The 26,110-nt window shown below is 40.4% G+C and overlaps 2 long non-coding RNA genes across 3 annotated transcripts in view; both read left to right on the top strand.

Moving 5' to 3' along the window:
- The window catches only part of LOC117354073, a 48,729-nt gene extending 43,646 nt beyond the window's left edge, over positions 1 to 5,083 (top strand). For both annotated transcript variants that reach the window (XR_004538107.1, XR_004538106.1), the window contains one exon: positions 3,785 to 5,083. This is a non-coding gene — a long non-coding RNA (uncharacterized LOC117354073). The remainder of the gene's footprint in view (positions 1 to 3,784) is intronic.
- A 165-nt stretch (positions 5,084 to 5,248) lies between these two features.
- The window catches only part of LOC117355696, a 42,717-nt gene continuing 21,855 nt past the window's right edge, over positions 5,249 to 26,110 (top strand). Inside the window, exons 1-2 of the long non-coding RNA XR_004538435.1 lie at positions 5,249 to 5,352; positions 22,311 to 22,380. This is a non-coding gene — a long non-coding RNA (uncharacterized LOC117355696). The remainder of the gene's footprint in view (positions 5,353 to 22,310; positions 22,381 to 26,110) is intronic.

Raw genomic sequence — 26,110 nt, 5'->3', positions numbered from 1 at the left:
AAATGAAGGTCACATATACTGTCATAAAGATCAACTCATTACAAAAGCCAGAACAGGAGCCACTTTTAAAATCCTTCATAAAGTGATAATATTCGTTATGCCAGACATAAACAGAACCTCAGAGCAAGCGTTTAATATTGGAAGTGATAACTTAATTCACCAAAGTTTATGAATAAGATTCTACAGGAAACATTTTTTAAAGTCCTGAATGTGTGTGAATGAGACATTTATTGCATACATGACTTTACTTTTGGCAGAAACTCAGTTTGCAGGGCAAATGCTTGGATTACAGATGTTGAAAGCCTCAGGGGATTGCTACAAGTCCCATTATACCCTAAGAAACATGGCTTCAAACAATAGGGTAGGAATTCTATATTTTGATTGGCAAGAGAAGTATATATTTAGAGGAAGTACCTGCTGCGTCCATTACCTTTGGCCACCACATAAAAATTGCATAAAACATTTTTGTAGACTGATGATTTATAATAGTGTAATGGAGCTTAATCTTCCGTTTTGTTGATGATCCAATGGGTGTCCTTCAACCAGGAAATTAACTGGCGGAAACTGCATCCATTTTATTATATTTAGACAGGCGCCAGTTGGGTGGAACATTCTGTTCTACCATACGAGAATCCTGGGTTCTGTTCCAGGATCAGCCTGTGAGTTTGAGGTTGATTCAACAATGATAGGAAAAAGGAGGAAGGCAAAATAAAACATATCCTTGAGCCTTGAATTCTCAGAAGACTGCCACAATTCAAATTTACGAAATATCTCTTAACTAAACATTATTAGCCCTTTCTGAAAACTTAAACAGAGCAGTTTGGAAAGAACCGGTTTTGCTTCTTGGGAAAAAAAGAGAATGAATTTGAGTCTGCTAGACTGTGGGGCTATTGAAATAAACTGTTCTATTCTTTAGCGCAGCAGTTTACTCCCGTTGATGTAAGATTTTGAAACATAGTCTAAGTCACAAAAACCCACCTAAACTCACCAGATAAGCACTGAAAACACATAACACAGATCCCCACACACTACCCCAGTGATCACCAATCCCCTCCCACCCCCATAAAAATTTTATTTACAACTTTAAATTTCAGCCTCCAGACCATCATCACCTGGCAGCCTGGAATAGGAAAGCCTAGTCGTCCAGCCCAGAGGCAGCTTAAGTTATCTTGGGGGTGGGTTAGTGACCCATAGAGAGGAGGACCCATGTCCATAAGCCCCTGTAATCACTGCATTGATACTGAAACATGTGCACTGCCCTATACACCCCCAAAACCCTTTTTTACTTAAATATAAGTGGCTCCTGCAGCCATAAGGGCTATTGGAGTGGTAGATAAGTGGGTCTAAGGGATTCTGGATGTGGTTTGGGGGGCTCACCATCACCTATAAGAGAGCTGTAGTGAGGAGACGCCATGGTACCCTTTTTGTGAAGTTCACAGCAGTGCCCTGTAAAGTACCCCACTATTTAGGTGGCATGTCTGGGTGTGCAGTCCATCACTTTGCAGACCCCTCCCACGTCCAACAGGGCTTGTTCTATGCATTTTGGACTTGGACGGAAAGTTGAATGGAAATGTGGTATAAAGATGGACGATTTAGCAGCTTGGACGATCAGATCGGCAGGACGTATAATTAGATGATTTTCAAAAGTCAAAAAAAGTTGGACGTATCTTTCGAAAATGTGTCTTCGGCTCGTTTTAGCTTTGGACAACTTGCGAGATGGACATAAACGGACTTAGATGTCCTTTTCAATTATGCCCCTCCACGGTTATTATTTTAGAAGCTCTATTCCTGTTTTGGATGGCTGAAAACTAGTAGACGTCCATATTGCATGTGTGCAAAAATCCTGATTTTATAAAGCCAGGATATGGATGCTCCTTGTGACCCTGGGCAAGTCATTTAATCCTCCATGTGCCCCAGGTACATTAGATAGATTGTGAGCCCACTAGAATAGATAGGGAAAATGCTTGAGTACCTATAAGTAAACTACTTTGAATGTGGTTGTGTACTACAAAAAGGTGATATACAAGTCTCTATCCATAAATTAAGATGTGCTCTTATTCCTCTTAGCAGTACACATATTCACTTCTCTCTCTCTGAGAAGTGTGCACACTCACTTTTTGATTCTGCCAAAGCTCAAGGATAGCCACTTTAGTAGCAGGTGTTATTAACCTAGGGCCTCCTTTCATTTCTCAACTCTATGTAGCTTGTTCAAGAGTTAGAAATAGAAAACATATGCAGTGGTGGCTCAGACCTACCCAGCAACAGCACCATACTGCCCCTGGCATCTGCCCTCCTTTCTCCGAACCCCGCCCTTCTCTGGTGTACCTTTCAGGCATTCATTTTTGCTGCTGGTGCCTCCAGGCATCATTCTGCTGCATCCCACCAGACAGGAAATAGGAAGTAATATCAGCAAGAGTGAGACGCGGCAGAGGGAAGCCTAGGGGGCCAATGCTGGGAGCAAAAATGAATCGCTGCTGGCGCCAGGGTTGCCTGTAAGATACACAAGGGAGGGATGAGATTCAGAGGTAGGAGGGCAGATGCCAGGAGACCACAGAGTTGAGAGGAGAGATGCTGGATGTAGGTTCATACCTTCGGTGGGGGAGGGTGGGGATGGAAGGACCCATCCAAAATACTGGGTTCGCTTACACCACTTTTTGTAGGTATTCATCTATAACTCTAAAAAAAAAAAAAACCACCTCATTGCATTTCCCAAAACTTCCTCCAATATTTATTCATAAGAACATAAGAATTTGCCGCTGCTGGGTCAGACCAGTTGTCCATCGTGCCCAGCAGTCCACTCCCGTGGTGGCCCCCAGGTCACACTATCTGTCAAGTTGATGGGAGACATTTCCGACTTGCAATGACCATGGAATTCAAAAAGGCCAAAACACTTTGAACATCAGCAAGAAAGAGAATTGCAACAGAGGAGTCTCTGATGAAATAGTTTCAAAGAAATTAAAGAAGAAAAAAATGAAAATTAATGTGTTTTAGCCTTTCTGACGTCAATAGTTAAAGTGGCTTGTTTATACGTAAATGTATCAGCATGGTAAGAGAAAAAGATAAAACAGAGCAATTTTAGGTTCTTACTTCCTCCAATATTTATTCATAAGAACATAAGAATTTGCCGCTGCTGGGTCAGACCAGTGGTCCATCGTGCCCAGCAGTCCACTCCCGTGTTGGCCCCCAGGTCAAGACCAGTGCCCTGAGACCAGCCCTACCTGCTTACGTTTTGGTTCAACAGGAACCCGTCCAACTTTGTCTTAAATCCCTGGAGGGTGTTTTCCCCTATAAGAGCCTCCGGAAGAGCGTTCCAGTTTTCCACCACTCTCTGGGTGAAGAAGGAACTTCCTTACGTTTGTACAGAATTTATCCCCTTTCAACTTTAGAGAGTGCCCTCTCGTTCTCCCTACTGTTCTTCTCCCAGGAGAGCTCAGAATGGTTTGCATGAGTTTATTCAGATACTCAAGCATTTTTCCCTGTCTGTCCCAGCAAGCTCACAATCTATCTACTGTATCTGGGGCAATGGGGGATTAAGTGACTTGCCCGGGGTTACAAGGAGCAGCGTGGGTTTGAACCCCAACCCCTGGGTGCTAAGGCTGTAGCTTTAACCACTCCACCACACTCTCCCAATAAAGTTGTACAAATACATATTTTCCAAAGTTTATGTGACTTTGATCATTGTCTACTATATCAAGCATTAGATATTAGATTTCCTGAGGAACTCCATTCGTATTCTATTTTTAAAATTTCTGGGCTGATTATACTTCTTTCGTTTCTCTACCAGGCTTGAACATCCTACTGTATTGCACACTATCTGTCAAGTTGATGGGAGACATTTCCGACTTGCAATGACCATGGAATTCAAAAAGGCCAAAACACTTTGAACATCAGCAAGAACGAGAATTGCAACAGAGGAGTCTCTGATGAAATAGTTTCAAAGAAATTAAAGAAGAAAAAAATGAAAATTAATATGTCTTAGCCTTTCTGACGTCAATAGTTAAAGTGGCTTGTTTATATGTAAATGTATCAGCATGGTAAGAGACAAAGATAAAACGGAGCAATTTTAGGTTCTTACTGACTTTCTGCTGATCTTATCTGAAGAGTGAGGATGGGGGTTGCAGTCACCCTTTGCAAGGGCATCTCTGTCAACTTTCCAGAGGAAACACGAGGGTGGTTAGTTCTTGTAACAGCAATGAGGGAAGAGATAGTGAATGAGAACTGAAATCAGAGTGAGGAGAGAGCCAATGCTGAAGTGGGTAGCATGGAAAAGTTAATGTGGAGGTCCCTAAAGATATTTATTTGAGGCAGAATATTCTGATGTGGAACTTTAGTGAAGCTGCCAGGAGGATAAAGAGAAATGAGGAACAGCCGGAGGCCTCTGCTTGAATGTTCTTGATGTCATGTGCATCTTTATAAAATGCTATTAATTTCACCAGGGCTCAATATTCATACAGGGATATATTAAAGCACGATATCCAGATATGTCACAAAACTAAGGCAGCATATCCCTATTAGTTCACATTTATTGAACCTCAGTGACACCAATGTAACAGGGGAAAAGTCTTTTAAAAGCTTAGGCGAAACATATCGGCTGTAATTTATCCCCGACATTGAAGCCATAAGAGTTAAGCTAAATAACATTGAATTTAAATTTAAGTAATATTTATTTATTTATTTAAAAATTTATATACCGCATAAAACTATGTGGTTAACCCAGAGGGGCCGGTCAACAAGGGGGGAGTGGCCACAAGCCATGTGGCCGATGTGTATATTGCCAATATATTTTACAAATTCAAGAAATGGACATCTCACACACCAGAGGAAAAAAGTTTAAATTACTTATGAACACAGATTGTTCTTCAATGGTAGTGGTGTACTATATAAGGTGTCCTTGTGATAAATTGTATATTAGCCACACGAAACACCCCATAAAAATCAGAGTAGTGGAACATTTAAGTAACATTCGGTCCCTCTGGTTTCTCATTGGAGGGATGTGGGTCATATAAGTGAAGATTTGCGTTACACAGTGTTGGTACATTTGCTCTCTTTTAGGGGGGACGTATCACAAATACTTATGGAAAAAGAACACTGATTTATTTATAACTGGCATACATTAAGCCCTGAGGGGCTTAACAATGAAATCGATTGGTTTCATATCTGAGGATAGCAGTCTTTCTTCCCTGTAAGGAGTGTCGGTATTGAATAAGTAATTAGTTTCAGAGGGTAACAACGGAAGTGACGCAGTCCTCTCCATTTAAAATACTGGAGGACAGTGACGGCGTTGCTTTGTCGGTTAGTTACCTGCTAAGTAAGAGCAGTATGGATTGTTCCTTCCTTGGTGGCTGAATCAAGGTAATTTGAGTAGTGATTTGAAAAGGTTGAGATAAGATAATAGATTATTTAGATTAATTTGGAGGAAAAGTGTTTGAGAGGATGGATTTAGGAAGTACTGTATATTGATTGCTTTGTTTTGAATTATTAGATAATCCCTTCCGGAGGAAGCACGCACATCGCGAAACTCAAGTCGAAGGGAGGACTTGTGTTTCTTGGCTTCCAGGCAGGGCCGGATTAAAGGATAGGCCCAGGAGGCACGTGCCTAGGGCCCGGAATTGTCAGGGGGGCCCTAGGCCCTACAGATCCAGGGGGCCCCGCGGTCCAAACTTCTTGATTGAACTCCTCCATTGTTCTATTCAGAGGGGCCCCGACATGGCAGCTGTTCTCACTAGCTGCCGGCGGCTGCCCCAAAGTTTTCCTTCTGCCGCGATATGCCCAGTTGGAAACGGGAAGTTGCGGCAGAGGGAAAACTTTGGGGCAGCCGCTGGCAGCTTGTGAGAACAGCTGCCATGTCGGGGCACCTCTGAAAAGGGCAATTTTGGCTGTAGGGGAGAAGTGATCTCTTTCCTCGCCTCCTCCTCCCCCCGTACTGTCAGAACACCTCATCTTTCCCCCCAAGGCAGGGCCGGCATTAGGGGGGGGGGGGAGCAAGGAGAGCAGCTGCCCTGGGCACTTGCCTTCTCTTTTAAGCCACAAAGGTCATCTGCTTTCCCCCTGCTTCCCCGACGCAGCGGGCCCACAAGCCTTCTTCCTCCTCCCCCCCTCCCCCTCGACATCAATTCTGAAGTTCCGGGCCAACCAGGCAGCGATTGGCTGGCCCATAACTTCTTCTCCGACATCAGATTTGACGTCGGGCAGGAAGGCTTGTGGGCCTGTCGCGTTGGGGAAGCAGGAGAAACTCAAGGGCAGTGGCTTGGCGAAATCAGCAGCAGTAGCAAAAGAAAGAAAGGGGAGGACAGGAAAAAAGAAAGCCTGAAAGAAAGAAAGGGGCAGTGAGAGAGAGAGAAATAAAGAGGGGGCAGGGAGAGAAAGAAAGGGGACAGGGAGAGAGGAAGAAAAAGTTGGACTCATGGAGGGACAGAAAGAGAGATGTTGGTTGGGATGAGGTCTGGAGGAGAGGAAGCATGCAGGAGGATGAAAGAAAGGATGCACAGTCAGAAGGAAGTGCAACCAGAGACTCATGAAATCACCAGACAACAAAGGTAGGAAAAATGATTTTATCTTCAATAGTGATCAAAATGTGTCAGTTTCTTCAAATTTACATCTGCTATATTTATATTTTGCAGAGTATTAGGGGGCTATGTGTCATTGTTTCTGTGGTGTTTCACTGTTTGCAGTTTGGCTTCTTGGTGGTTCAGTTTAACCTTTACTGACAAATTTTTATTTTTAGTTTGTGATTACTTATTCCATACTGGGTGAGGGTGTATCTGTGTTCTGTGAGTATGAAAATCATGGTTTTCTGTTAGTGTTGACTAGCCTTGTTAGACTAAATGCATCGAGCATGGTTCTTGGGAGCACCTTTTTTTCTACCAATCTTCTTTTGATTCATGTTGGATTCTTTGGTGGACCGCTTGCCTTGTTGTTTCATTACAAGTTAACATACATGGAGTGGAACGTACTAGAGGAGTTACAAATTTGGTTGTTTATACATACATATGGGTTACAGTTGGTTGACGTAGAGCAGGGGTGTCAAAGTCTCTCCTCGAGGGCCGCAATCCAGTCGGGTTTTCAGGATTTCCCCAATGAATATGCATGAGATCTATTTGCATGCACTGCTTTCATTGTATGCTAATAGATCTCATGCATATTCATTGCGGAAATCCTGAAAACCCAATTGGATTGCGGCCCTCGAGGAGGGACTTTGACACCCCTGACGTAGAATGAGGCGTTGTAAACATGATTATTAATATAGACTTATATTTTGGATAATATTACTGCTTTACAATATATTTAAACACTTTTATATATGTATGGAAAGGGTTCAGAGTTAAAGTACTGGGTAAGTAGGTGGGAAGGGAAGGCAGGGGAATTTGTTCAGAGATGTTTTGGGGTGGCATAGAAGATAAACTGTGCACTGGTATGCTAATCTTTGCTTGTTTTGAATTAAAAAAAAGAAATACAAGTGGAAATAAAGAAGTAAATAAGAAAACAGATAAATAGGGGTGGGGCAGGAGCAGGGCAAGGCCAGGGGGGGCCCGGTGTACTTGTGTGCCTAGGGGCCCTCGAAGCATTAATCCTGCCCTGCTTCCAGGAGCCTTTTTAAGAATATGCATGGGCACTTTATAACGATGAGCTGCCTGTCACATGACCATCTTGTGCAAAATTATCGTCAGAAAAGATAAGTTCTTAAAGATATTAGTTATATGATTGATTTATAATAACATAAGGTGGTATAGACATAAATGGTGCTATGATGGTCTGATGGCAGCCTGTGTTTTGTTTTATACACTCAAACACTGAAGGTTGTGGGTCTGAGCACTATTTTAAAAAATATTTTAATGAATATTATAAAAATCACAATATTGTAACATATATGTAGTTATTTATTGTATCATCACAATTATAGAATATTATTGTTCCCTAGTAGTAGTGATAACCTATTGGTTATACATATAATATACTGATTGCCCTTTAGTTGCATGGATATGAACAATAAACAAACACTGTATCAATAAAATGTTCTGCAATAAAACTGTAAAAAGTTAAAACCCAGATATTCATTGTCACTATATCTTACAGGAAGAACAAAAGCAGCAACATTTCATAGAAAAGCATTTACAAAGATCTGCGTTTTCAACATTTTCTTAAAATTGATCTTTCCAGCACAAAAATGCCTGGTAGAGCATTCCAAAGTTTAACAAAGTTTAATAGAAATAATAAATAAGATGCCTAGTGGCTGCACTCCGCTAACAGCCCCGAAGCCCATCGAGATTTAAAGGGCTTTGGGGCTGTTGCCGCGCGGCAGCCGCTTGTGCGGCTTTGTAAAAGAAGCCTTATATGTGAGAGGAGAACCAATGACGATTTGGCACGTGAAGCTTGAAGCAATGATAAAGCTTGAGCTTTGAGTGGTGTCACTGAGGTTCAATAAATGTGAACTAATAGGGATATGCTTTATAGTATACTGCAATAGTTTTGTGGCATCTAATATAATAAAACCTTAAGCCGTGCATGCGCACTCCCACCTGCGTGCTCCTGTTTTCTGTGCGCTGTAGGGCACCGCAGGTAGGACTGCGCATATGCGTGAATCTCTCTCTCTTTCTCTCTTCCCCCGAGGCGGATGTTGGCCGCTGCGGCTGTCGGCAGCTGCAGGCCGTGGCGGCTGTCGGCTGCTGGCGACAGCAGGCCGCGGCTGCAGGCTGCGGCGGCTGAGCACGGAGCCACCAGCAGCGGGTGGCGGTCAGCCCGAGAAACCCCTGACCTAAAGGCCGGGCCGAAGTTTAAAGTAGTGAGTGTAGGAGGGGCAGGAGAAGCTAGACTGAGGGAAAAAATGATGCACAGGGAAATGGAGGGAGGGGGAATGCTGCGGCTGCTGCACAGGGAAGTAGGGAAGGAGATAGGAAGAAAGACACAGGGGCAGGGAGAGAGACAGAAAGAGACAGACAAAGGGGGCCAGGGAGGAAGAGAGACAGAAAGAAAGAGAGCGGGAGGAAGAGAGACAGAAAGAAAAAGACAGGGGTAGGGAGAGAAACAGAAAGAAAGACAGACATATATTCTAGCACCAGCGGGAGGGAGACAGAAAGAAAAGACGAAAGACACAGGGACAGGGAGAGACACAGAAAGACAGACAGACAAAGGGGGCCAGGGAGAGAGACAGACAGAAAGAAAGACAGCGGGACAGAGAGAGAAACAGAAATAAAGACAGACAGACATATATTCTAGCACCCGTTAATGTAATGGGCTAAAATACTAGTATCTTTATAAAATGCTAGCATAAAACCAGAAATTGGACCTAGATAAATGCCTGCTTCTGTGGCTTTATAACTTTCCTGTAAGGAAAGCAGCTGCACACAGGTTCTGAGTCAGGTGTCATCGGTGTACATTCGTGCTGTATTTATTTAAAACTCAGCCCACTCTATCCTTAGTTCAAAATGAATTGCAATGAAATATATACAAGATATCACTAGACAAACACTCTAATTCTGACAGCATAATAATATGCTTCTGCCACTATAGTTGTGGGAATGGGAATTGTATACTGCCTTTTTGTTGTTACATATTCAAAGTGGTTTATATATACAGGTACTTATCTTGTACCTGGGGCTAGTGTGTCATAGCGTGCGCTAAATGTTAATGTGTGCTAACGTGTCCATTGTATCCTATGGACGCGTTAGCATTTAGTGCGCTAAATATACGCACGCGCTAACCGCTAACGTGTCCATAGACTAACATGCACACGTTAGCATTTAGCACATGGTGTAGACTTCGATCATATCTCCCCTCAGCCATCTCTTATCCAAGCTGAAGAACCCTAACCTCTTTAGTCTTTACTCATATGAGAGAAGTTCCATCCCCTTTATCATCTTGGTCACTCTTCTTTGAACCTTTTCGAGTTCCGCTATATCTTTTTTGAAGTAAGGCAACCAGAAATTAAAGTAGTACTCGAGGTGCGGTCACACCATGGAGCGATAGAGACATTATAACATTCTTAGTCTTGTTTACCATCCCTTTTCTAATAATTTTTAGCATCTTGTTTGCTTTATGGCCACCACAACACATTTGGAGGAAGGTTTCAATGTATTGTTTACACCCAGATCTTTTTCATGGGCTTTAACCCCCTAAGGTGGACCCTAGCTTCTAGTAACTCTGATTTGGGTTATTCTTCCCAATGTGTATCACTTTGCATTTGTCCACATTAAAATTTCTTCTGACATTTGTATGCCCAGTCTTCCAATTTCCTAAGGTCTTCCTGCAATTTTTCACATTCTGTATGCATTTTAACAACTTTGAACAGTTTAGTGTCATTTGCAAGTTTAATCACTTCACTCATTGTTCCAATTTCCAGATCATTTATAAATAAGTTAAATAGCCCTGGTCCCAGTACAGATTCATGTGGCATGCCACTATTTACCCTCTTCCATTGAGAAAAATGGCCATTTAACCCTACCATCTATTTTCTGTCTGATAACCAATTCCTAATCCGCAAGTGAACATTGCCTCCTATCCCATGACTCTTTAATTTTCTCAGGAGCTTCTCATGAGGAACTCTGACAAAAGCTTTCAGAAAATCTAGATACAGTACATCAACCGGATCACCTTTATCCACATGTTTATTCACACCTTCAAAGAAGTCAAGCAAATTCGTGAAGGAAAACCTCCCTTGGCTGAACCTATGCTGACTGTCTCATTAAATCATATTTGTCTCTGTTTCACAATGTTATTTTTTTATAATTGTGTCCACTATTTTGCCCAGCACTGAAGTCAGGCATACCAGTCTGTAATTTCCTGGATTTCCCCTGGAACCCTTTTTTTTTTTTTTTTTTTTAAACAGATATTTATTGAAAGTGAAAAAGGTCACAACCAGAGTAAATACAAAGTACACAGCAAGAGTGGAAAAACAGCATATCAGTGTAACGTTGGCTACCCTCCAATTTTCAGGTACTACAAACGATTTTAGTGATAGGTTACAGACCATTAAAAGCAGATCAACAATTTCATGTTTGAGTTCTTCCAGCGATGGGATGTGTACCATCTGGTCCAGGTGATTTATCACTCTTTAACTTGTCAATTTGGCTTAGTATGTCTTCCAGTTACACTGAGATTTCTTTCAGTTCCTCTGCATCATCTTTGAAAACCATTTCTGGTTCAGGTAGATCTTTTGAGAATACTGCTATGATAGCCTAGGACCATTCATACCACGTTAACATGAAACATTCATTAACATCACACCATCAATATACGAAATTATAAAACAACGGAGAAAAATAAACCTCAAGTGTGAGAGGCCGGGACTACACAAGTACCCGAGTCTATTCACATCATCACTGGTTTATAAAAAAACTCCGTGTACATTTAAATCAATACTTCTTCATTCACACTCAATAATTTTTTAAGAGTTTTCAAAGAATATTTTCAAAAGTGTTTCAGGGTGATATATAGAGACCTATTTCATGGCATGAACCAAATCCCAAACTAATCATTAACAGCACGAGGGCTACAGCTCAGCTAAACAGGTGTATGCAATTTGTTGAGGCATGGAAAATTGGAGCACAAGAATGAGAACAAATAACCACTCATCTGAAAAAACCGGAGTGTCCCAAACGATTCTCAGTCCTTTGTCCCGTCCCGACAGAAAAGTCCTTCTGTTTCGCCTGAAAGGCTACATCAGGGGAAAGATCCAATGTCCAAAAAAAACTCCTGCTTCCTTCAACGCCAAACAACCTTGCAGCTGGCTTCTCTCAAAATAGTGTTCTATTTTGAGAGAAGCCAGCTGCAAGGTTGTTTGGCGTTGAAGGAAGCAGGAGTTTTTTTTGGACATTGGATCTTTCCCCTGATGTAGCCTTTCAGGCGAAACAGAAGGACTTTTCTGTCGGGACGGGACAAAGGACTGAGAATCGTTTGGGACACTCCGGTTTTTTCAGATGAGTGGTTATTTGTTCTCATTCTTGTGCTCCAATTTTCCATGCCTCAACAAATTGCATACACCTGTTTAGCTGAGCTGTAGCCCTCGTGCTGTTAATGATTAGTTTGGGATTTGGTTCATGCCATGAAATAGGTCTCTATATATCACCCTGAAACACTTTTGAAAATATTCTTTGAAAACTCTTAAAAAATTATTGAGTGTGAATGAAGAAGTATTGATTTAAATGTACACGGAGTTTTTTTATAAACCAGTGATGATGTGAATAGACTCGGGTACTTGTGTAGTCCCGGCCTCTCACACTTGAGGTTTATTTTTCTCCGTTGTTTTATAATTTCGTATATTGATGGTGTGATGTTAATGAATGTTTCATGTTAACGTGGTATGAATGGTCCTAGGCTATCATAGCAGTATTCTCAATGCGTTTTTACATTTAGTCTGACTTACACGATTGAATTTCCACATATCAGGTAGATCTTTTACATCTTCTTCCATAAAGACCAAAGTACTCAGTTTTACTGATATTAATAGCTAGCCCATTTGCAGGCATCCAATCCTCAATCTAACATGCAAGAAGCTGAGAAGGAATTACTGGAAAAAAGAACATGTTACCATCCACATTGCTTAAAAAGGATAGTAAACAGCTTGCTAAGGAATTATAGCTTTAAAACATAATTGTTTATGATCCTTCATTAGAAGCTGGAACATCTTAGACGTTTATTGTACTCATATATCCACAAACCATTGACTTTGTTAACTCTCGAGGTTGCTATGCATTTATCTGTGATTTATAATATTAATGCAACCATTTGTATTTGTTTTCTTTATTTTGTTACATATTTGTTGGGAATTGATAAAAAAAAAAAAAAAGAATAGTAAACCTTTAGACCAATATTGCGGCAGATTACTACAAAAGAAAATCATATGAGATAATGAACCTATTGAGTTATTACATGACCAACAGATATCAGACGTTTTATGAGGAAGCTTAGCAAGCTGTTTACTATCCTTTTTAAGCAATGTGGATGGTAACATGTTCTTTTTTGTAAAAGATGTAAAAGATGTAAAAGATCTACCTGATATATGTGGAAATTCAATCGTGTAAGTCAGACTAAATGTAAAAACGCATTGAGAATACTGCTATGATAGCCTAGGACCATTCATACCACGTTAACATGAAACATTCATTAACATCACACCATCAATATACGAAATTATAAAACAACGGAGAAAAATAAACCTCAAGTGTGAGAGGCCGGGACTACACAAGTACCCGAGTCTATTCACATCATCACTGGTTTATAAAAAAACTCCGTGTACATTTAAATCAATACTTCTTCATTCACACTCAATAATTTTTTAAGAGTTTTCAAAGAATATTTTCAAAAGTGTTTCAGGGTGATATATAGAGACCTATTTCATGGCATGAACCAGATCCCAAACTAATCATTAACAGCACGAGGGCTACAGCTCAGCTAAACAGGTGTATGCAATTTGTTGAGGCATGGAAAATTGGAGCACAAGAATGAGAACAAATAATTACATTACATTACATTACATTAGTGATTTTTATTCCGCTTGTACCTTGCGGTTCAAAGCGGATTACATAAGAAGAGAACTGGACATTTCCAGGATGGTACATGACAATAGAGAATACAGTTTGAGGATAGAGACTTAATAACAGAATGATAGTAAAGACTTAATAACATCGGAAGATGTTTTGGACGGCAGTGTTTTGGTTTCTTGGGGGATGGGGTGAGGGAGGTTAGGTAGATTGTATATATTTTTTGAACAGCAGTGTTTTGATTTCTTTACGGAATGTCTTGAGGTCTGATGTTGTGGTTAACAATCTGGTGATGGAAGGTTCGAGTTTTGCAGCATGTGTTGCCAGGAGGCTATCATAAAGCTTTTTGCGGTGAGTACCCTTGAGTGGTGGGTATGTGAATGATGTCAGTGTTCTTCTTGTTCTGGTTGGAAGGTTACGGTTTAGGCGGTCATTTAGGTAGGTGGGTGCAGTACCGTTAATTACTTTGAAGAGTAGACAGTATAGTTTGAATTGAATTCTGGCTCGAATCGGTAGCCAGTGTGAGTCTAGGTAGGCATTGGTGATGTGGTCAAATTTTCCGAGTGAGTAAATTAGTCTAAGGGCTGTGTTCTGAACGGTTTGAAGTTTTTTGATCATGTTTGTGGGGCATGGTAGATAAAGGATATTGCAGTAGTCCACGAGACCTAGTACCAGGGATTGTACAATTATCCTGTAGTGTTCTTTGTCAAAGAATTTCCTTATTTTTCTTAAGTTGCGCATTGTGAAGAATGCTTTTTGGGTAGTTTTGTTGATCTGGGTCTGCATAGTGCAGCTTCTGTCTATCAGCACTCCCAAGATTCTGAGTGAGGTCTGGATTGGGTATTTGGTTGCTTTAATTTCTAGGTCTGTTATGGATGGGTTTTTGTCCGTTTCAAGCATTAGGAATTTGGTTTTGTCCGAGTTTAGTTTCAGTTTGTGGTTTGTCATCCATTTTTCTACTTCATCCAGAATTATTTCCAGGTGTCCTGTTGAGGTGTGATCTTGGATTTCAAAGGGGAGGAGAATAGTTATGTCATCTGCGTAGCTGAATGATGTTACATTTAGGTTGTCTAGAGTGGTGCCGAGGGAGGAGATGAAGAGATTGAATAGAATGGGTGATAGTGGTGACCCCTGCGGGACTCCGCATGGATTTGACCATGAGTTAGATTTCGTGTTTGTCTTAACTCTGTACGTTCTTGTTTTAAGGAATCCTTGGAACCAATTGTAAACCACCCCTGAGATCCCGATTGCATCAAGTATCTGGAGTAATATGGTGTGATCGACTAGATCGAAGGCGGCGGAAAGATCCAGTTGAATAATTAGAATCCTGTGTCCTTTACTGAGGTGTTGTCGGGCTATGTCTAGTAGTGTTGCTAGTAGTGTTTCCGTGCTGTGGTGAGATCTAAATCCTGATTGAGAGGAGTGAAGTATATTATGGTCAAATAGGTAGTTGGTGAGGTATTGAGCCACAAGTCCTTCAATCAGTTTGACATATAATGGGATCGAAGCGATAGGTCTGTAGTTGGTAGGAGCGTCTATAGGGCCTTTTTGATCTTTCAGTAGGGGTGTGATTATGATCTCTCCAAGATCTTGTGGGAATTGACCTTCTATGAGAGTGCTTTGAATCCATTGCATGAGGTTGGTTTTGAATTTAAGGGAGGCATTTGTTAGCAGATACGATGGGCAGTAGTTCAAGTCGCATGAGGCGTGGCTGTATTTTTTGTATAGTCGGTTCAAATCAGACCATTGTAGAGTTGGGAATGTGGTCCATGTTCTGTCTGCAGATATGGCTTCTTCCGTTGTGGGGGTTATTATCTCGTAGAGTTTGGTGGTTGAGTTGTTGAGGGTATTTCTGATTGTAGTGATCTTGTGTTTGAAGTGTTCTGCTAGTTGAGAAGTTGTTGGTGGTTTATTGCCTTGAGTGGCAAGGAATGGGTTTGTGTCCGTAAGTTGTTTTACTAAGTTGAAGAGTGTTTTTGTGTCAGAGGTGTTTGTGCCAATTAGTTTAGAGTAGTATGTTTTGCGCTTTTCTTTTAGTTTGATGTTGTATAGTTTGATTTGGGTTCTCCAAGCGGATTTGGTTTGATCATTTTTCTTTTTTTTCCAAGATCTTTCAAGTTGTCTGCAGTGCCTTTTTTGTAGGAGGAGTTCGGAGTCGAACCACTTGTCTGAGGATCTGCAGGTTCTATGTTTGGTTTTTTCAGGGGCTAGCTCGTTCAAGGTTGTTTCACTTAGGATGCGCCAGTGATTTACGAAGTCAGTTGGGTCGATGGGGGCGATTATAGGGTCAACTTTATCCCAGAATGTGGCAGGCTCAATTTTCTGTCTAGATTTGAAGGTTGTTTTTTGTGGCTTGGGTTTTGTGTTATTTTGAGGCCAGTTGATGGTGAAAGTGTATTTGTGGTGGTCTGACCAAAGAGAGGGATGCCAGGTACCATTGGTGATATGAATTTTTGGGGTGTGGAGGTTGTGAGACGTGAATGCTGCTATATCAAGTTGGTGGCCTTTTTCGTGCGTGGGTTCAGGATTGAGGATCTGGTAGGATAGGGCGTCGAGGTACGAGAGTATATCGTCTACTTGTTTGGATGTGTGGTCCTCGAGGTGGAGATTGATGTCTCCTAGGAGCAAATTGTATGTGGAGGTTAGAGAGTTCTGGAATATGAATTCTTCGAGTTCAAGTTTTGAGGTGTTCCATTTTCCTGGAGTGATGTAGCATAATAGACAGTTCAGGGTGTCTGTGAGTGTGTTGTCGGAGAGTTGGCATGCAAGAAGGTCTAAGTGAGGGGTTGAGTGTTTGTGTAGAACTTTTAGGTTGAGGTTGTTTTGTACTAGAATAGCTAGTCCTCCCCCTCGTTTGTTTTCTCGACAAACCAGCTCTAATTTGTACCCTTTGGGGCAGAATTCGGTTATGCATGGGTCCGAATTTGATGTTAGCCAGGTTTCGGCTAGGAAGAGACAGCTTAGTTGTTCTTCAGTCAGCCAGTCTTTGATTAGGTTTGCTTTTGGGCTAATTGATCTTATATTCATGTAGGCACAGGTTAACGAGGTATATTTTGTGTTGGAATTAGGATTGCAATTAAGGTAGAGGATATTTTTTGGTGGTGTGAGTTGTTTTTGAGTAGTGGTCTTGTGCTTTAGTGGAGGTCTTTTTCCCCAGGTGGTGGGAATGTGGTCTTGGCTGGTCAGTGGGCAGGATGTTAGGGTTCTTGTGTTGTGGATTTTTCTGGGTGGTTGTGTTCTATTTTGAGAGAAGCCAGCTGCAAGGTTGTTTGGCGTTGAAGGAAGCAGGAGTTTTTTTTGGACATTGGATCTTTCCCCTGATGTAGCCTTTCAGGCGAAACAGAAGGACTTTTCTGTCGGGACGGGACAAAGGACTGAGAATCGTTTGGGACACTCCGGTTTTTTCAGATGAGTGGTTATTTGTTCTCATTCTTGTGCTCCAATTTTCCATGCCTCAACAAATTGCATACACCTGTTTAGCTGAGCTGTAGCCCTCGTGCTGTTAATGATTAGTTTGGGATCTGGTTCATGCCATGAAATAGGTCTCTATATATCACCCTGAAACACTTTTGAAAATATTCTTTGAAAACTCTTAAAAAATTATTGAGTGTGAATGAAGAAGTATTGATTTAAATGTACACGGAGTTTTTTTATAAACCAGTGATGATGTGAATAGACTCGGGTACTTGTGTAGTCCCGGCCTCTCACACTTGAGGTTTATTTTTCTCCGTTGTTTTATAATTTCGTATATTGATGGTGTGATGTTAATGAATGTTTCATGTTAACGTGGTATGAATGGTCCTAGGCTATCATAGCAGTATTCTCAATGCGTTTTTACATTTAGTCTGACTTACACGATTGAATTTCCACATATATCAGGTAGATCTTTTACATCTTCTTCCATAAAGACCAAAGTACTCAGTTTTACTGATATTAATAGCTAGCCCATTTGCAGGCATCCAATCCTCAATCTAACATGCAAGAAGCTGAGAAGGAATTACTGGAAAAAAGAACATGTTACCATCCACATTGCTTAAAAAGGATAGTAAACAGCTTGCTAAGCTTCCTCATAAAACGTCTGATATCTGTTGGTCATGTAATAACTCAATAGGTTCATTATCTCATATGATTTTCTTTTGTAGTAATCTGCCGCAATATTGGTCTAAAGTATGGTGTACTTTATACTCTGTATTTTCCATATTTGTTCCATTATCATCCCAAGATTGACTTTGCATCCATTAGCTCCAGGTTATTTGATCTTATGGTAGCTTTGGCTCTACATATTGTGATCCTCCATTGGAAGAATAATCAATATGTCTCCTACCATGAATGGTGGAATACTTTATGTGTACATGGGAAGTATGAAGGAATTATAGCTTTAAAACATAATTGTTTATGATCCTTCATTAGAAGCTGGAACATCTTAGACGTTTATTGTACTCATATATCCACAAACCATTGACTTTGTTAACTCTCGAGGTTGCTATGCATTTATCTGTGATTTATAATATTAATGCAACCATTTGTATTTGTTTTCTTTATTTTGTTACATATTTGTTGGGAATTGATAAAAAAAAAAAAAAGAATAGTAAACATCAAGTTGGGCTAAGTGCTTCAGCAGTATATGGAAGCATATATCATCTCATATTAAACCTCCTCTTTTAAGGAGGAATTGCATTTCATAAGAGGAAAAATGTACTATAGGGAAGCCAGATTTGTCTAAAGGATTGGCTTTTTCCCCACACTTTCTCTGACCTAGGTAACCCTAGAGGGACAAGTAGCAAGAAGTTGTAACCTCACCATCATGAGCCATTGCAAGGGTTCTAGGCACCTTAGAGCAGCCTTCAGCCTTACACCCCTCCTTCAGTTATTTTTCAGTTCCCTAGATCGCCCACCTGATTTTGATAATTAAATTCAGCAATCAAGATCACACCAATACCAGAGCTCCCTGGTCGATTCTGTAAACTTGCTTGATTGGACACCATACTTTTAAATATTAAACTTTTATATTAAAAAGGGGGGTTGGTTAATACATTTCGAAGGCAGCACCATCTGGGCTTATGTGAGATTTACTGCATCTGGAGATTCTTCTGAAAATTTAAGCAATGAGGGTACTTCTACATCTGAAGACCCGGATGGGGATCAAGGTCGACACAGGCAAGGGATAGGTTCGATTCAAGGAGGCAGAGGTGCCCGAGGCAGAGGAACACATCGAGGCCGAGCACGAACTCGACCCCAGAGGAAAAGGAATCAATAGTGATGAATATATCAAACCGTAATTTAACATCTGATGAAATAAATATCTTATCAAAAGGTTTAACCTTTGTTCCAACAGTTCCTCATAATTCTTTTCAAGCTCGGATAGATTTAGAGAAATTCTTACGAAGGCTAAATTTATGCTCTTTTTTTCATGAACATCCTAGTATAGAACCTGAGATATCCTGTGTGCGCCCGAAATCTAAATGGAACCCTCCGGGGTCCCCGAACCCTATTATATTAGCCTTTAAGAATTTAATGATTCAAGATTTACAGCGAATGGATGAAGATGCTAAACAACGAAGATATTATAATAATTTGACCCCCGCTGAATGGACAGCATTACAATCTCTACAAAAAGATCCCACAATAATCATTAGACGCGCTGATAAAGGGGGTGCGATTGTAATATGGGGTTTGGAGTTATATTTAGCAGAAGCTAATAATCAACTCTCTAAAAGAGATACATATTTGAAAATGACTAATGATCCTTCATTGGAAATATTTGAAAAAATTGCTCAAAAGAGTTCTGAAGCTTTAAAACAAGGCTTCATAACAAAAAAAGAATATATGTTTTTGACACCAACATTTTAAAATTCCCATATTCTATCTACTTCCCAAAATTCACAAAGACACTCAACATCCCCCTGGACGCCCAATAGTTTCGGCTCGCGATTCCTTGTTGGAGAAGACAAGCAAATATATTGATATAAAGTTGAAGGATCACCTGAAAGATATTAGGTCATATATTCAAGACACTACACAGTTTCTTAAAATGCTAAATGATATTGAACCTGATGCTTTACAAAATTGTACATTAGTCACTTTTGATGTATGCTCGTTATATACCAGCATACCCCAAGATGAAGCCCTTCAAGTCCTGGTTAATCTATGGAATAGGCAATATAATCCTGAGAGTGGTTTTGTACTATTTTTGAAAGAACTAAGTGCCATAGCTTTGAAAAACAACTATTTTATTTTTAACGGGGAATTCTTTAAACAACTTTCCGGCATAGCTATGGGTGCATCGTTTGCCCCAACCATAGCCAATTTATATATGGCATGGTTTGAAGAGACTTTCATCTATAAATTGGCAGGATTTCAATTTGTGTTTAAATGGTGGCGTTTTATAGATGACGTGTTTGTGATATGGCTAGGAACTCAAGTCCAACTCCAAGAATTTGCTTCAGAGCTGAATCAGTGTCATGAATCCATTAAATTTACTATGTCATCTAGTAAAAATAAAATAAGCTTTTTGGATGTATGGATACAATTGGATGGAATCCGTTTAACAACATCGGTATTTCGAAAACCAACGGACAGAAATACGCTGTTGAGATTTGACAGTATGCATCCTGTACATCTGAAAACCAGTATTCCCTTTGCTCAGTTTTTAAGATATAGGAGAATTTGCAATAGTAAAGAAAACTTCCTCCAAGAAGCAAAGGTACTGGAGCAAAGATTAAAATCTAGAAATTATCCAACATCTATAATTAAGAAAGCAAAGAAAAGAGCGCTATTTAATCCCAGAGAGACATTATTGGATTATAACAAATCTCCTGAGAATGAAGAACAATCTGAAATAATTCCCTGCATTATCAAACAGACTTGCGTATCTCCACAGATTATCAAGAAATACAAAAAACATCTTCCACTGCTTAAAACACTTCCATGTTTTGCAAACAAAAGATTTATTTTTCCTCAGTCCAGAAATAGAAATTTAAACGATTGGCTGTGCCATACATCTAAAGAAAAATTTACAGATGAGAGATCAGAATCTACTCTTGGACACAGCCCATGTGGACATTGCACGAATTGTAAAATTATGTCCACTATCTCGAATTTCATAAATCCTGTTGATGGGAAAAATTACATTCTCAAACATACCTCCACCTGTCAAACAGCAAACGTGATCTATATAATACAATGCCCATGTGAATTATTCTATGTGGGCCAAACATCACGCAATTTAACCATAAGAATAACTGAGCATAAAAGTTGCTTGAATACATGTAAAATGACAGCTCCAATAGTGGCTCACTGTTTAAATTTAAAACACAAGTTTGTAAGCCTTAAGTGTTGGGTGGTGGAGAAAGTGATCCCTTCAATGAGACGAGGAGATATGAGAAAGCTTTTATGGCAAAAGGAACAACAATGGATAAACCGCCTCCATACTATAGAACCACAAGGTTTAAATTCTGAATATGAGTGGCAACCTTTCTTATGAATGTGAGGTTCATTTGTTTGGATTGAGTATTGTATGTGAAGCAGTGATGATTGACCTATGACCCTTCGCGTTTGTGCGATGATGTCATGACGCCCGACTCGATTCAGTTTTTAAACGAGTCGGGCGCGTATCTCGGTCTGAGGGCCATTTTGAGAGAGACTGGCCGCCCGTCATACAGCTGACAGCGTGGAGACAACTTTGTTAACGAATCCCCTGAAGTAGCCTGCTTGCAGGCGAAATAGAAGATCTTATCTATCGGGACGAAGATGTTTCTTCAGATGAGTGTTTGACTCTCTTATACACGCTAAGATGCAAAAGTGTTTAACCACGCTACTAGACGTTGTTTAGAATTTATCTACAGCTGTAGCTGATTGCCATATATTTAGTTAGTTTGGGGCTGTCTCACTTACTTATAGAAAATTACAGGACGTTTAATTTCAAATCCTTTGAGAATTTTCTGAAAACTATTCTTCTAAAGAGATGCTGAAGTATGAAAGTAATTTATAACTGTACGGAGTTTTTTTATAAACCCGTGATGAGGTGGTGAGCTTAGGTACTTGTGTAGTCCTGGCGACCCACAATTGAGGTTTATTTTTCTCCGTTTATTTATGATTTTGTCAACTGTCCTGTTTTTGTGATGTTTTGAGTGAATGAACCCCTGCTTTAACTATTTACAACGTACATTTAGTTGTGATTGTTCTTTACTTATACCGATGGACCACTAGACTAATAGGTAAAGGAGATAAAGGGATCTTAGGCCCTCGCTGATGGAGAGGGGACATTTGGTGTCATAGGGAGTGTTCATATGGGGGGGGGGGGTTGGTCAGGTAGTCATGATGGAATGGTTTCATCAGGGATTGGGGGATAGTGATGGGGGTTACCAGCAGCCCCAGGATCCCTTTAAGAATTGGTCCAAGAGTATCAGGCCACGACGTTGAGGCACACAGAATAATGCTTTTACCACAGGATTCAGCAAAATGTGGCAGTGAGATAGCACAGGTTGCTGGATCCCATGGTAAATCAAGGTGTGGCAAAAGCTTAACTTTTACTGCACCTTGATAATATCTCTCCTTAGCCATTCATGTGCCAAACTGCCTGCCCCTCTGCTGAGTTTGTGTGGCTGTCAAGACCTAATTTTTGCCTTGAATGCAGTGTTCTATGCTGCCCTCGAAAGACTGCTGTCATAGGCAACTGCCTAGTAGTTATATTGGCCCTGTCAACATGATGATCTATTCTGATACAAATTCAACAGGAAACTAACAGATTTGTAAATCAAATATATCCTGGTCTGGTCACAGGTATGTCGGTTTCTCAAACATCCAGAGCAATTGTTCTCTTTTATATCCCCTTAGAAACAACCCCTCTTTCATTCCCAGCAGCACAGTCACTGGATACATAGATTGGGCACGATAAGAATCATAGGTATGTAGTTCAGATGTGAAAGGTCACGTCTACCAGACATTTCAGAGCTATGTATTAACCTCAAAGTGTCCCCCACCCTATCTATACATGCACATAGGGACCAGTTCTCTTTTGGATATCTACATCAATTATGTATTGGCGTCCAAAAGAGAATCACGTCTACAGTCTCAGTCAGACGCCCGAAAAGTAGGCCTATATTTTGCAGGTTTAAATATAAAGCATCTGTCTTACTTCTACGTAGATGCGTAGCGATGCTTAAGCCCGCCCAAGGTCACTTCCGGGTGAAGCCATACCCATGACCCGACGTAGGTGTACTTAAGCGGCGCTATGCATTTCCAAAGACACGCTCCGGAGTCCTACAATGTGGGCGTCCTGCCTCGGAGAGTTGAGTTTTTTTAAATGTATGTCCCGATTGGCTGCCAGATAGTGGTAGGACGCCTACTGCCACCTGCCTTCGGGATGCACATTTTCAACAATCAAGCCCTCACTATCTATAAATGGTCAGCTGCTATTTATGATATATGACCTCAGATTGTATGTATAAATTGATAACAATTTGATAACTTTATGTAGCATGCATAATTCTTTGTAACATATTTAACTCTATAGAAGATTCTATGTAACAATATGTTGCCTGTAACCCACTTAGAACTCTAATTAATGAGGATTTGGCGGAATATAAGATTGCATATAACATACCTGCTTATTATATCCCATTGTGATAGAGTCCAATCCAGACCTTCCTGGAGCCCTGCACACAGATATTCAAAACAACACAAACAACCACTTTAGAAGGTGCAACAAAATGTTTTATTGAGACTTCTACCTGAGCCTATTCCCTCATAGGCTCAGGAAAGGCAAAGATATACGTACTTTTAACTTTTATATCTCGTGGCCAGTGCAGAAGCCTTTACACTTTAGGCAGTTAGCCATATCACATTCAGTCCAGCAACCTCAGCTTTTGGGTCAATTTCCCCAGTTCTCTCACAAATCTGGTTCCTACTTCACTTGTTAAATAGTCCAAACAGAAGAACACTTAGGAGAAAAAAACCCTTTTCTCCAACAACAGTCTCAACTTGCTTCAGCTGCCACACCCCAAACACAGAACAGTCACCTTTAACCCAGCAGGTTCAGTTTACAGAGGTCTTGGATTAGAAGCTTACCTCTCTAGTGCTTTCCTGGATGAGTTCTCGGCTAGCTTTCTCACTCCAGGCCTTCCCGGGGCTTGAATGCATCCACGGCTAGGGAAGGTTTCTCTCCTTCAGGATCCTTGCACTCTAGGACCTCTCTGACTGAATCCTGAACTGGAAAAGATATACACATGTCTGCCTGGGTCCCACCCCCGTGACTCAGCAGCTCTTCCATCTCTCCTCATGGAACTCAGCCCTAAGCTGTTGAGCCAAGGGCATCCTGGAGGTTGTAGTTCCTTCTCTCTCTGATTAGTGCCCCATGCCACCTAGTGGTATAATATCATTATTCTTGAGGAAGAATCCTTGACTCTTTCACACACACTGCCAGAAATGTGGGCTGGAATGCCAAAAGTTGAGTTGAAAATGTTGCTGAGCTTCTTAAACAGGAGGGCATTATGATTAACTTTGAGAAAGATACGTTCGGGTCCTTTTACATGTTTATATTTTAGATCACATGCTCTGATATAGCAGCTTTACAGAGCGTCATGGTTGGTTTGAACTACACTACTTGGATTATAGTTACTTGTCAAATTCTTGCAAATTGGTGGAGGTTTTTTTTGTTTCTCCTTTAATGCATTGCTTTGCTTTAAGCTCATTTAAGATGGCATAGCTATATAAGAGCTGTTTTAAATTAAGCATGCCTAAGATTTTTTTTTCTCCAGTATAGTCTTATAAGCATATGGACAGTTAGAGGGCAGTTCTTACCTCATTAGCTACTGAATTAGAACCAATTTGTATTTATTGATTTTCTGTGTCTGAGATTGTTTTCCTCCAATTTGATGTATTTGTATAACTGAAAAATAGAATAGTGCTTAGTGTAGATCCCCGTATGCAACTTTGGGCATGAGATCTTATACCAACTGAAATCTGGTGTAATTCCTGGCACACAAGTTGGAAGCGCAACCCCCAAATTCAGTAACACTGCCTGTAATTTTCTGGAACACCCTGAGCCACCCATAGCCACACCCACTTTTGTTGCACACGAGAACATTTAGAGGTGGTTCTTTATATAATTGTGCATAGGCAGTTGCACGTGCACAATTAACAAGTGCTGGCAGTCAATAATTGAGTGTAAATTATAAATATATCGTATGTTATTTTGTACAATAATAATATTTTTCAGCACTTTCTGAGTCTTAATATTTTGTCTTTTAAGCGATGGAAGGACCAACGGGCACCATTGTTGGGCTGCGCATAGGGCATCAGTTGGACATTAACTAGCCCCGTTGCAACATTTTTGCTCTTTCCAGAAACCAAGACCCTTTTAAAACAAGTCCAAAAGAACAGAATATCCTCAGTGGTAAAATCTGGCTACATATTGAGATTTCTTCTTAAAATCTTGTGAGTCCAATCAGATTCTTCTGTAATGAAGGTATCGAGAAACAGGGAAATTATTCATCAATAAAGTGGAACAATGACTCACATAATTTAAGGGCTCCTTTTACAAAGCCACGTTAGCGGTTTTAGCGCACGCACCGGATTAGCGTGCGCTTTAGTGCGCGTTAGCTGAAAATCTACTGCGTGCTCAAAAGGAGGCGGTAGCAGCTAGCGACAATTTAGAGCGCACTATTCCGCACATTAAGGCCCTAGCGCGCCTTTCTAAAAGGAGCCCTAAATCTGTTACAAAATCAGTCTGTTTTCAGGAAATAGAGAAGCAAAGAAACCCCCCCCCCCCACTCCCCACCATAGTGATTTTGGACAGAGTAAAATTCAGAAAAGCAAATCATCTCATTCTGTGAATGCACAATGAAACCAAAATGTTCATCACATGAAGTCAGCCAACCGTAAAAAGACTGTAATAAACTAAGATTGCTATGACACAGAAGAGAGATACCATCAAACTCCAGAATCTGATGCATTCATTACAAAAATGGAGAGCATTGAATCCACTGAGCTACACATTCAGCCAGGTATAGATTAGCCAGTGAGGAAGCCACAGTGGCTCCCATCCCAGTTCCAGAGATACACAGAAGAATATTGTTTTAAGGATATATTCACCACGGAATTCACCTTCATTTTGGTGACCGTTACATTAAAACAACATTTTTAATGAATACAGCAGATTTTGGATGTCTACCAATAATATTTGTCTTTCATGGCTTGTTAAAATCATTTACAGTTGGCTGATTTCATGTGATGAACATTTGAGTTTCACTGTGCATGCACATAATGAAACTATTGCTTTTGGGGGGATGACACACTTTTCAGAAGCACTTTGAGGGGTTTCTGTACCTCTTTTTTTAATCAGAATTACCGTAATAAAAATTTACATTATGCAAGTCATAATCTTATTTTTTTAAGAATAATTAAGCTTTTTCTCAATTTTTGCATCACAGAATTTCTTTGCGTTCAAAAGGTTTTAAAAAGGAATCTAAAGAATGTACAGTCAGATTTTTAGTAATTAGGTTACTCTCGTGGTCTTTTCTGGAATTTGTTCAACAAGACCTTGAATTCAGACAAGACCAATCTTTAGCATCTTGCATTATTCAGACCTTTCATCTAGGATTGGAATGATAGAAAACACTGGAACATCCTCTCTC

Source organism: Geotrypetes seraphini, chromosome 2 (assembly GCF_902459505.1).
Source record: "Geotrypetes seraphini chromosome 2, aGeoSer1.1, whole genome shotgun sequence".
NCBI classification, from domain to species: Eukaryota; Metazoa; Chordata; class Amphibia; order Gymnophiona; family Dermophiidae; genus Geotrypetes; species Geotrypetes seraphini.
The sequence above is the reverse complement of the archived record's forward strand: the minus strand, read 5'-3'. Positions and strand labels throughout refer to the sequence as shown.